The 12,855-nt window shown below is 38.7% G+C and overlaps 1 long non-coding RNA gene and 1 pseudogene across 1 annotated transcript; one reads left to right on the top strand and one right to left on the bottom strand.

The window, feature by feature from the left end:
- The window catches only part of LOC114238973 (ELKS/Rab6-interacting/CAST family member 1-like), a 102,166-nt pseudogene that overhangs the window by 30,086 nt on the left and 59,225 nt on the right, over positions 1–12,855 (bottom strand).
- Positions 1,800–7,011, top strand: LOC130707030 (uncharacterized). The gene is made up of 2 exons (XR_009007043.1): positions 1,800–2,103; positions 4,842–7,011. It is a non-coding gene; the product is annotated as an uncharacterized LOC130707030 (long non-coding RNA).

Here is a 12,855-nt window from a genome sequence, read left to right as displayed (position 1 = left end):
CTCCCGGTGGTTCAAGCCAAACAGCACAGTGTCTCCTTTCATTCCTCCCACATCTTCACTTCCTACCACCTTCTAGAGCAGGTCCTAATTGTTCCAGCTTCAAAAGATTTCTTGAATTTATCATTTCACTCCAGTTCCAGTCTAGTTTGAGCCTAGATTACTACAACAGCCTCGAGTTAAGTTTCCTTTCATTTCCTATGTCCATTTTAAAGAAAGCAATGGTGTACTCTAGATAAAGCATCAACAAATCACGGCAATAGTCTGTTTTCAATCCTTCAACGAGTTTCCTATTTACTTCTCACCCTCTACAAGGTCAACACAATCTGATCATAACAGATAGAAGACTAGCCCTCCTGTCATAAACTATGTTAAAATTAGACAAAAATGCATAAAGCAACTGGAAAACAAGCAGCACAGGAGTATGATCCTTGAGAGAAGAGAAACTAACAAGGTTATGGTCCGGACTTGCTATCCAATATGTGATGCAGGGAGAGGAAGACCAAACAGAAAACAGCAGTCCCGCAGAGCTCAGAAGACAGAGCAGTGGGTAAGAGTCCCAAAGACAGGAGAAATGTGCAGAGCAGAATGACACAGAGGAAGAAGCCAGCCAGAAAAGCAGCAGTGTCTGATCTGACAGGGGTCCCCTGGAGTCTTTGACCAAATACTAAGCCTGCATGTACAGGGAAAGACTCCACAGTGTCAAAGAACAACTACCAGAGAGCTATGAGTTGAGCAACTACCTGAACTCACATGGGGCTGGGAAGAATTCAAGCTCCAAAGAGCCAGAGTGGAGAGAACATCAGAGGCACTGAGCAGAGACACCAGAAAGGCCACGTCTTAGGAGTAGAGACAGTCTAGCCCTGGAGGGAAGGCTACCTAGACTAGAGCCAACAGAGTGTAAAAGCAAGTCTCGTTAAGGATCGAGTTAATCCACAATTAACCCCTGCAAGATAAAACACTTCATTAAGACAGTAAAATGCAGAACACATTAATCCAGGACAAAATCTGAACACATTAGTTCAGGCCATAATCACCTCTCACCTGCGTTAAAACAACAAACTCATCAGTTACCCCCCAGCCTCCAGTCTGTCCACACTGAATCTACTCCCTACACTGTAAACAGGTGATTAATTGGGCACACAGATATTAGGGAAATTTCCAAATGCTTTACAGTGAAACTATTACAATTTCATTTTAAACTCTAGCAAGCTTATCAGCGATATATAAGGAAAGAAATCCATTTGAATAAAAAAAAATCCTCCTCTGCTAAGGAACTAGGGTGCACTTTAAACCATTCGCAGGCATAAAGCTTTCCTGTTAAGAGCTTGTAAAACCTATCAGTCCTAACAGATCTCCATTCAAAGGCCTGCGCATTAAAGCTCATCATGAACACCTCCTGCAGTCAGTGGGCTGACCAACTCCCCTTTCCCAGAGAGCACATCGAGCCTCTGACTCCTGCACCGTTAATAAAGGGAGAGGACTCTGGGAATAAAAAAGAATGTACCATTCAGACAAGTGTAAGAAGCCGAATGGGCTAGTGCTTGCTTTATTTCGCTCTTTTTAGCCTGAAAATTTTCACTCTACACAAATTAAAGAAAGCCCAGAGATTTATACAGGTAGAATTATCTGGATCTTGTTATACTGTCAACTGTGGTACACGGTAGAAAATGTGTTCAGTTCCCCTCACTGATTTAATAAAGAATAATGACTAGAGAAAGAAAACAAACAAGTTAGGAACAAAATTTCTCCGTTGTTAGTAGTTTCTTTTTAAAAGTAAGTCAACATTTACTTACACAACTGAGAGAAAGGAGCATTTGTGACTGAAAAGTAGTACTTATGTCTGAAATTTCTTTCTTTCAAGTTTCAGGTTTTAGCCTCCAGCACCCTTGGTTCAAGGGTAGACGTCCCTTCAGCAGATTTCAATCCTCCACACAAGTTCTGGGCTTACTGTACTCCACACGGAGAAGTGAAGAAGGAACCCTCACTACTCCTCCTGTACCTCAACTCCGCCGTTGTCAGACAGCACTGCACTTTGACCCTTCACCATCTCAAGTAACAGCATGCTTCTGAGAAAACATATCTTCCTGTCAAAATGGAAATGAGGTACAAATGACACAACAACAAAAAAAAAGATGAGGAAGGATAACCTGAATCAGTAAGTTATGCGATGCAACTGTTCACACTTTCCAAAATCACTAGGAAAGGGAAAACTAACTAGGGACCTTTTTTCTTTTTTAATTCTTCCTACTCTTTGTCCAAGGTTTCTATTTTTTTTCTATATATGTTTATTTCTCTTTTCTTCCCTCTAACCTCCTCTGCTCTTACCTGACAACTGCCAAAGATACAGATGGGCATTCCTCAGACATGTTAGAGCCAAAATTCCTAGCCTAGAACCTAGTTAAAGAATAGGGCTTTTTTTTTTTTAAAACATCTTTATTGGAGTATAATTGCTTTACAATGGTGTGTTAGTTTCTGCTTTATAACAAAGTGAATCAGCTATACATATACATATATCCCCATATCTGACACCTTTTTTTTTTGTTAACATCTTTATTGGAGTATAATTGCTTTACAATGGTGTTAGTTTCTGCTTTATAACAAAGTGAATCAGTTATACATATACATATGTTCCCATATCTCTTCCCTCTTGCATCTCCCTCCCTCCCACCCTCCCTATCCCACCTCTCTAGGTGGTCACAAAGCACCGAGCTGATCTCCCTGTGCTATGCGGCTGCTTCCCACTAGCTATCTATTTTACGTTTGGTAGTGTATATATGTCCATGCCACTCTCTCACTTTGTCACAGCTTACCCTTCCCCCTCCCCATATCCTCAAGTCCATTCTCTAGTAGGTCTGTGTCTTTATTCCCGTCTTACCCTTAGGTTCTTCATGACTTTTTTTTTTTTTCTTAGATTCCATATATATGTGTTAGCATACTGTATTTGTTTTTCTCTTTCTGACTTACTTCACTCTGTATGACAGACTCTAGGTCCATCCACCTCACTACAGATAACTCAATTTCATTTCTTTTTATGGCTGAGTAATATTCCACTGTATATATGTGCCACATCTTCTTTAGCCATTCATCTGTTGATGGACACTTAGGTTACTTCCATGTCCTGGCTATTGTAAACAGAGCTGCAATGAACATTTTGGTACATGACTCTTTTTGAATTATGGTTTCCTCAGGGTATATGCCCAGTAGTGGGATTGCTCGGTTGTATGGTAGTTCTATTTTTAGTTTTTTAAGGAACCTCCATACTGTGCTCCATAGTGGCTGTATCAATTTACATTCCCACCAACAGTGCAAGAGGGTTCCCTTTTCTCCACACCCTCTCCAGCATTTATTGTTGTAGATTTTTTGATGATGGCCATTCTGACTGGTGTGAGATGATATCTCATTGTAGTTTTGATTTGCATTTCTCTAATGATTAATGATGTTGAGCATTCTTTCATGTGTTTGTTGGCAATCTGTATATCTTCTTTGGAGAAATGTCTATTTAGGTCTTCTGCCCATTTTTGGATTGGGTGGTTTGTTTTTTTGATATTGAGCTGCATGAGCTGCTTGTAAATTCTGGAGTTTAATCCTTTGTCAGCTGCTTCATTTGCAAATATTTTCTCCCATTCTGAGGGTTGTCTTTTCATCTTGTTTATGGTTTCCTTTGCTGTGCAAAAGCTTTGAAGTTTCATTAGGTCCCATTTGTTTGTGTTTTTATTTCCATTTCTCTAGGAGGTGGGTCAAAAAGGATCTTGTTGTGATTTATGTCATAGAGTGTTCTGCCTCTGTTTTCCTCTAAGAGTTTGATAGTGTCTGGCCTTAGACTTAAGTCTTTAATCCATTTTGAGTTTATTTTTGTGTATGGTGTTAGGCAGTGTTCTAATTTCATTCTTTTACATGTACCTGTCCAGTTTTCCCAGCACCACTTATTGAAGAGGCTGTCTTTTCTCCACTGTATATTCTTGCCTCCTTTATCAAAATAAGGTGACCATATGTGCGTGGGTTTATCTCTGGGCTTTCTATCCTGTTCCATTGATCTGTATCTCTGTTTTTGTGCCAGTACCATACTGTCTTGATTACTGTAGCGTTGTAGTATTGTCTGAAGTCAGGGAGCCTGATTCCTCCAGCTCCATTTTTCGTTCTCAAGATTGCTTTGGCTATTCGGGGTCTTTTGTGTTTCCATACAAATTGTGAAATTTTTTGTTCTAGTTCTGTGAAAAATGCCAGTGGTAGTTTGACAGGGATTGCATTGAATCCGTAGATTAAGAGTAGGGCTTTTAAACCTCAAACACTGCTGCAAATCTTAACATGAGAGCAGTTGCACTAAACAAGGTTTGTTGACTAAAATATTATAGAGACCAAAATTAACATACGTGTAAATGTTTTAAAACAAATTAGTATTTTTTTTTTTTTTTTTTTTTTTTTTTTTTTAAATTTTATAGCTACTTTATTTATTTATTTATTTATTTATTTTTTTGGCTCTGTTGGGTCTTCGGTTCGTGCGAGGGCTTTCTCTGGTTACGGCAAGTGGGGGCCACTCTTCATCGCGGTGCGGGGACCGCTCTTCATCGCGGTGCGCGGGCCTTTCACTATCGCGGCCCCTCCCGTTGCGGGGCACAGGCTCCAGACGCGCAGGCTCAGTAGTTGTGGCTCACGGGCCCAGCCGCTCCGTGGCATGTGGGATCCTCCCAGACCAGGGCTCGAACCCGTGTCCCCTGCATTAGCAGGCAGACTCTCAACCACTGCGCCACCAGGGAAGCCCTAAAACAAATTAGTATTTTAATTTCTGTTTTTTTTTTTTTTTTTTTTTTTTTTGGCCATGTCGTGCATCATGCGGATCTTAGTTCCCCGACCAGGAATCCAATCCGTGGCCCCTGCAGTGGAAGCACGGAATCCTAACGACTGGACCGCCAGGGAATTCCCAACAAATTATTTTATTCATCACAATAGGATCTACATTTCAAAAAAACAGGAGCACGTATAGAACTGAAATATTTATTCAGCCTATAGACAATGCTTGGTATGCATATGGATAGCCGATCCAAAAATTCCATAGCCAATTCAGGTATGTTCTGCCAACAGACTGAGAACCAAACTTTGGTGTATCACAGAATCACCTGTAAAGCCTGTTAAAACTCCATACGCCTGGCCCCAGGCACTAACCACGTCTTGACTGTAGTTCAGTATGTGTCCAACAGATGTCTTCACGCTTCTATCCATCAAAGGAAAGGCACTCCAGTAAACAATACAAAATCTAACAATAAGTCACGTAACAATGTAATTTCAGTACAAACAGAAAATACAATGCTTAATTTAATTTTTGTTTTTCTTCTTTGGCTTTTATTTGGGGGAATTATTTACCTGCTATCTACAGAATCATGTTCATAAACAAAATGGAAAACTAATCACAAATGTTCCTGGATATGAATGCCATTTTAATGTTACTGTATTTCATCAAATCTAAGATGCCACTGATTGTAAGGTAAACCACTGTTTAATGTGCTGGAAAGAAAAGAAGGAAATGCCTCCAAATAAACCATGACCCAAGCTTCTATCATTCAGAATTTTTATTTTATACTGATTGCAAGACCCTTTTTTACTTATTTAACCGTAAAGTTTAATCATATATCATTTTGAACTGTTTTATAACTTTCTCCATACCAATAACTGTTTCAATGCTGGTTCACAGCATAATATTACTGAAGACATACTGAACAACAGCTAAAGTTAACATGAGAAATAGCAACAATACTCACAACATTGACTAAAATGAGCAGCTGTTAACTGTTTGTGAGTACACAGGCAAACAAATCAAGCAGGACTCTGGCCTTGGTGACAGAGATTTTAAGATGCCATCAAGGATAAGACTTATTAACTCAATTTCATACTGTTGAGATGGGGAAAACTATGAGTCTTGGAATTGATGAAAGCCCGCTTTTTTAAAAGATGGACAATAATCCAATAATAATAAAATCTATGGATATCCCAGTGTTGCCAGCTCTCAATTCTTTCTGCCTTTCTTGACACACTAGTGATATAATGCACAATAGCCATTTCAAGTCACCACTCACCCAACCTAGAGTTGTTAAGTTCTTTATTAGACTTCCTTGTTCACTCGTAATTCTCCCTCCCCCATTTATTCTCAACACAGCCAGAGTAGATTTTAAAAGCTAAACTAGATCACTCCCTTGATTAAACACTGGTGCAGTTTTCTCTTGCACTTTGAATAAAATTGTTGCATTACCTGCAGGGATCCTGAAGGCAAGTGCTTTGTCTCCTAGAGGGCATGGATTTTTGTTTTGTTCACTGCTACTATATTTCCTTGTGCTCTGCACATGGGTTAGTGCCCAATAAATATCTGATGAATGCAATGAATGACTCTGGCCCTGGCTACCTCTTCAACCTCTCATCTCATGCCTGTTTTCCCCTTAGACAATATGCTTTTGTCCTCTAGTCTCCTTGCTGTCTCCTGAAAACTTCTCATCCGGCCTTTGAAACTGTTAACCTTCTTCATGAAATGATTTTACCCAAATGCTCAGCAAGACTGTTTCAACTTTCTTCAGATCTCCCTTAAAGGGCACCTCCTCAAAGATGCTTACCCTGTTTATCCCCTCTCCCAACATAATTAGACTCAACTAATTTATTTCCTCTCATAATTATGTTTATTGTCTCTCACCAGATTTTTAAGTTCTAGGAGGGCACAGACCATGTGTTCTGACATGGAAAATGTATACCCAGCGTGTATCCCAGGGTCACATACATTCTAGAAGCTCAATGGATGTTTGTTGAGTAATGAGCAAAGAAAGGCTGTGCCGAGTGCCTCTAGCACCTTGTCACTCTGGAAACGAAACAGTCAAGCCACATGTTACAAAGCTTTACTCCAAATTACCATTTTAGCTTCTGTTACCTGTATTTTCTAACATACACAAATTTAATTGTTTAAGCCTCTTGCTATAGCAATAAAAGATTCTTTCCTGTCTCAAGATTGTATTAAAACCTTTTTCTTACATTCTCTTCTAGTGTTGTTATTTTTTAACAAGTAGCTCTTTATTTCATCTAGAACTTAATTTGATGTAACTATGTACTGTTTTCCAAATAGATGGCGATTATTCCCAAACATGTATCATATGCTTAAAACTATATTATTTCTGGGTTCTATTCTGTCTCATCAATCTAGCTATCTATTACTGTGCCAGTACCACAGATTTTAATGTCACTGGGTTTAAAACACATATATCGGGGCTTCCCTGGTGGCGCAGTGGTTGAGAATCTGCCTGCCAATGCAGGGGACACGGGTTCGAGCCCTGGTCTGGGAAGATCCCACATGCTGCGGAGCAACTGAGCCCGTGAGCCACAATTACTGAGCCTGCGCGTCTGGAGCCTGTGCTCCGCAACAAGAGAGGCCGCGATGATGAGAGGCCCGCGCACCGCGATGAAGAGTGGCCCCTACTTGCCGCAAATGGAGAAAGCCCTCGCACAGAAACGAGGACACAACACAGCCAAAAATAAATAAATAAATAAATGAAAACTAGTAAATTGGCCACATAAGATCTTAAAAAAAAAAAACAAAACACATATATCATGAGCTGCTTAAACAAGTGTCCCCGCACTGTTCTTCTTGCAAAGAAACTGCAACATCATTTGGGCACGTGTCAAGAATATTCCTATTGGGATTACACTAAATTCACAGAGTTGGGGGAAAGCAGCATCTTTATATTAATGTTCCCATCTACATTGTAATGAAAATTTAGCCCTATCCTTTCCATTGTCGTTACTGATATTATTTATTCCATTTTCCTTATCTAACAGCACTGCCTAACACTTCCAGAATAATGTAAATACTGATGAACAGTATCTTTGCCGCTCCCTAACTTTAATGGATGCGTCTTAGTATACGTCAGAGTAAGCGCAATTCTGGCTACTAGTTTAAAATATGTTTATAATACATATTTACTGAGTTTTATTTAAATCATGCTATAAAGGTATCATTCCATCCTTATTTTTAGTTCATTTGGTTTAGTTTTCAAAGTGTCTAACATTTTATCTAACGTCTTTGAGATAGCTATCAAACACTACGAGGTTATCTTTTCCTTTCACCTATTACAAATTATAACTGTGAATGACATATTGAGCCATTCTGGATTCCTAGAATAAACTCCTTTTGGTCAGAATATTATCCTTTTATCATAATGCTGATTTTATCTGCCAATATCTTATTTATAACTTCTATACCTAAACTCATAAGAAAAACTGGTTTGGGGTTTTAGTTTGTTTTCTAACCTTCGTTAGGTTTTAGTATCCAGTGGTCACACTGGAGAAAAAAGAATTGGAAAAGCTATCCTTCTTTCTGTAAGCTCCAGGCTTAAACTTCTTTCCCTACATTTCAACTTATTCAACCAACATTTCTTGAGTACCCACTGTGCATTTGTTAAGACACTGACAAGATAAAATTTCATATATATATATATATATATATATATATATATATATATATATATATATACACATCCTTGGTGCAAAAAATTAAGTGAACAATGAAGAAACACACATGGAAGTATACTATAATATTACTGGCTCATCTACATATATGTATAGAGCTGCACAAGGAAGACTTCACAGAAGAACTGCAATTTGCGCTAAGTCTTGAAGGCAAGTAGGAGACAAAGAAAGGAGAACCAGCATTCTAAACATGTGTTCATGAAGCAATCACTTCTACTTGCTCTTAAATAATTTTAATCCATAGGACTGTGTTTCCTGTAAGATGACGCTACATTACTAATGGCAACTGGAATTGTGTATTGATACAACCAACAAGGCCTATATTTCTTTCCACATTATGTTCAGAAGTGGGACTTAATATTTGTAGAGCTTGTTACTTCAAAATTAGTCTTAAATTCATGTTTTTTCCTACTACTTGTTCAAATTCACCATATTGCTGGTTGTCCTCTGCCAGAATAACACTGTGGCTTTCCATAATCCTTAACTATTCACTATTTAGTAACTCCAAAACTCAAAAATAAATGGGCACAGGTTGAAATATTCAGAACAGAAGGAGTAGAAACGTAACATTCAAAGTTCATCACGATGCTGGTAGGGTTTTCATGCTGCATGCTATCTGAGATGATTACACCTTCTCTTACAATGTTCTATGGCCAGGCTCCAGGTTACCTCATTAAAATATAAACTCTTGAAAGTAAAATGAAAGAAACTCAGGATGGTGCCTACAACACAGCAGTTGATAGAAAATTTTCTAAAACAATACAGTCCAGTAATTTGAAGATTGTAACGCACATAGCTGCAGATTAACCGTAAAAATACAGTATATGCTTCTGGGAGGATAAACTGGTCCAATCACTCTGGGAGACAAGACTGATATTCAGAGTTTTGAAAACGTACACACCCTGAGCAAATTCATTTCTGGAAATTTACACTAAAGAAAAAAATTAATGTACAGGGATATATGGTTAGGGATATTCAGTGCAGCACAGTTTTATAATAATGAAAAATTAACAGTAGTCTAAATGTTCAACAGTAAGAAATATAAATAAATGCAACAGAACATTATAAATTCAACTGAAATTACAAAACTCTACATGTACTGACAAAGAAAGATGTTCAAGACAAATTATTAAGAAAAGCGAGTAACATTACCTGCATTATGCATCGCTGCACTACGTAATACAGTAGCCACTACCTACACAGAGATACTTAAATTTAAATCTGATTAATTAAATTTAATTTTAAATTAGTTATATTTAAATGAAATTTAAATTTCAGTTCGTCAGTCACACGAACCACATTTCAACTGCTCAACAGTCACATGCAGCCAGTGGCTACCATATTGCAGAGAGCAGATACAGACCGTCGCCATCATCAGGGGAGTCGCTGTTTTGCTGCTTTTAACCTCCTTCCTCACCCTTCATTTAAAAAGGGATTATTCAGACTGGCACTAAAATAGTTCTGAGATTTTTTTTCCCCCTATCCAAATGTGAAAATTATCTGAAGACTCTGACCTCATATAGAGAAGTAGAGCTGTCATTTTTTTTTAATTCAATGTAAGATGAATTCTTCACTTAAGCTTTCTTAAAATGAAGCATTACATAGAAAAGTGAAAAATTATCAGTAGACACAGTGGTCAGCTAAAGTCTGAGTTTCCTCTCTAAAAATAAGTGACAGCATACCTCTGTATCATTCCCTCTAGCTGTGCCTCCAGGGCAGCAAATAATTTTTATCACGGATCTTTTACAGCAAGGCAACAGTTTCCATGGAAACCACAGGGCAAACATCCATTACTGCTGCCTAGGACTTTATAAGCACACCGAAACCGAGGGAATCGCTTACTTTCAATTATTAATATTTTAAAATTGAGCAGTAGTCAGCTACTTTAATTCTGGTTTTGTTGTGTGTGTCTCTATGAACAAATCAATAGATGAGGAACAAATCAAGAAAATTCTGTGCCCCTCTAGCAACAAAATGAGTCTACAGAAATCAGGAGGGGGAAAAAAAACCCCAGAAAGGTATTAAACCAGTATACATGCCAGCCAATGTCATCTCATACAAGACAGCAAATCAGAACAGAAATCAGTGCAGAACTTAGGTAAGAAAGAAGAAATTCCCTTGCACTAGCTCAGGAGAGCATATAAATTTATCTAGGTCAAAATGCTGACTACTCAGGAAAAAAAGACAGTCATAACAACTGAGAAAGTGGCCACTCACCTCTCTCAACAGAGTGTTCTCTTTTTCCTTCTGCTCCAAAAGGCTTTTGAGGTGGTGGACATGCATCTCTGCCTCTGCCAGTCTCCTTGTTCTCTCATGGTCCTCCTCAGTAGCCTTAGCAGAAAGCCCCTTGCTCTGCAACATCTCCAGAAGCTTCTTGTGGATTCGTCCCGAGCGTTCAGGGTTTGCTTCTGAGTCTCAATCCGCAGCTCCATCTCCTCCAGAGTCTTTCGAAGGAGGAACAGCTCCTTGGCCTGCCGCTCATGCTCAGTGTGCAGCCTCTGAAAGTTCTCCTCCGTCAGCTCTGCCACGCAAGGCTCACCAGTCCTACTGTTACTATCCTGTTCAAACAGCTGGTTCAGGTCCCTCTGGATCCGCAATTCATCCTGGAGAGCCTGGACTGTCATTTGCATGTGCTGGTATAAAGACAAAAAAGAAAACCCAAATGAGCTTTCCTCCTCAAGTAGCAGAAACAAAGCAGACTACGGGGAATGAGAAAGCAGCTACCACAGCTCTCAGAACCCTGCATTTAGCAAATGAGGATTCACATTATTCTGTTTTACACTGTCTTTAAAACTGATTGAGATAATCTGTAAAATGTCAGTAATTTAATTTGTGTTTATTACCAACAGGAAACAAGGTCAGTCTGGCAGCTCCTCACTTTGCTTGACTAAATAAAGACACTGTTCAAGATTAGCAGAAGGTATTACACGGAACTGAAGGTGAGGAGTGGGGAAAGGCAGGGGAAACCTATAGGAATACGGACACATCATACAAAAAATTTCACCAAGAAACACAAAGGATGGCAAAATACAAAATGACTTTTAAGTGCTTTACAATTAAGTTAGCACATTAAATAATAAACATATGAGTGCATGCCAGAATGTGCTTAGCACTCCTTATGTGTTAATTCATTTAATCCTCACTATAACACATGTACTATTATTTGAATTTTATTGATGATGACACCAGGCACACAGAGACTTAAATAACTCACCCCAAGATCACACAGTAAGTGACAGAGCTGGCATTCGAATTAAAGCAATTCTCGCAGCCCACTGAAGCTAGTACCCAAAGGTAATTAGATAACTTGAAGCTTTAAAAACAAAAAACAAAACACAAAAAACTGAGGCTGTGTGTGCTATTTATACAGAAGAAGATAACAATATAAGTGAGTAATTTGAGTAATTAAATGAAAATGTTAGTGCAGATAAGCTAGTAAAATGTTCCAGAGGGTATATCTTTAGCCTGTATCCCTAACGAAGGTATATGAACCTTTAATCTGAATGGATAAATTCTAGAACATTATACAGAGAACCTAAAAGGAAGTTACATCAAGAATCATGTTTTTAGAAATGAAGAAGCAACAATAGAAAATCACCCTTTGTATTCAAGGTATTCAAGGTCTGGCAGTGTGCCGCAGTGGAAGGAAACTAACCCACAATCAGAAGACAGGAGTTTTAGTTCCAGCTCTCACACTAAAGAGCAACCTAATTTGGAACACATTGCCATCTTTCTGGGTTTCAGATTCCTCATATTTAAAGTGAGGCTATAAATGCCTGCACCATCTTTTCACAGAGCTAATAATATCATTGAAATCTTTGTGGCATATATGTTAAAACAGACATTGTTTAAAATTTTTGGCAAACTGCAAAACAGCAGTAAATATCTCAAGGAAACGATCTGGCAAGTGTACAAAGACGCTCACTGTTGTTTATACCAGCGACAAAATTAGAAACAACCTAAATGGATATTAATAGGTGATGAGTTAAGTAAATGAGAAATGTCCACCCAGTTTAATACTATGCATCAATTTTTTTAAATGTAGATTTATATTTACTGATAAAAACTACAGTTACAACATATTAAGAGTAAAAAAAGGAGATTAACCAAGATGGCGGAGTAGAAGGACGTGCTCTCACTCCCTCTTGCGAGAGCACCAGAATCACAACTGGCTGCTGGACAATCATTGACAGGAAGACCCTGGACTTCACCAAGGAGGATACCCCACGTCCAAGGACAGAGGAGAAGCCACAGTGAGACGGCAGGAGGGGCGCAATCAGAGTAAAATCAAATCCCATAACTGCTGGGTGGGTGACGCACAGACTGGCGAACACTTATACCACAGAAGTCCACCCACTG

This window comes from Balaenoptera acutorostrata, unplaced genomic scaffold (genome assembly GCF_949987535.1).
Source record: "Balaenoptera acutorostrata unplaced genomic scaffold, mBalAcu1.1 scaffold_449, whole genome shotgun sequence".
In the NCBI taxonomy this organism is placed as follows: domain Eukaryota; kingdom Metazoa; phylum Chordata; class Mammalia; order Artiodactyla; family Balaenopteridae; genus Balaenoptera; species Balaenoptera acutorostrata.
Note: the sequence above shows the minus strand (reverse complement) of the source record. Positions and strands in the feature narration are given on the sequence as shown.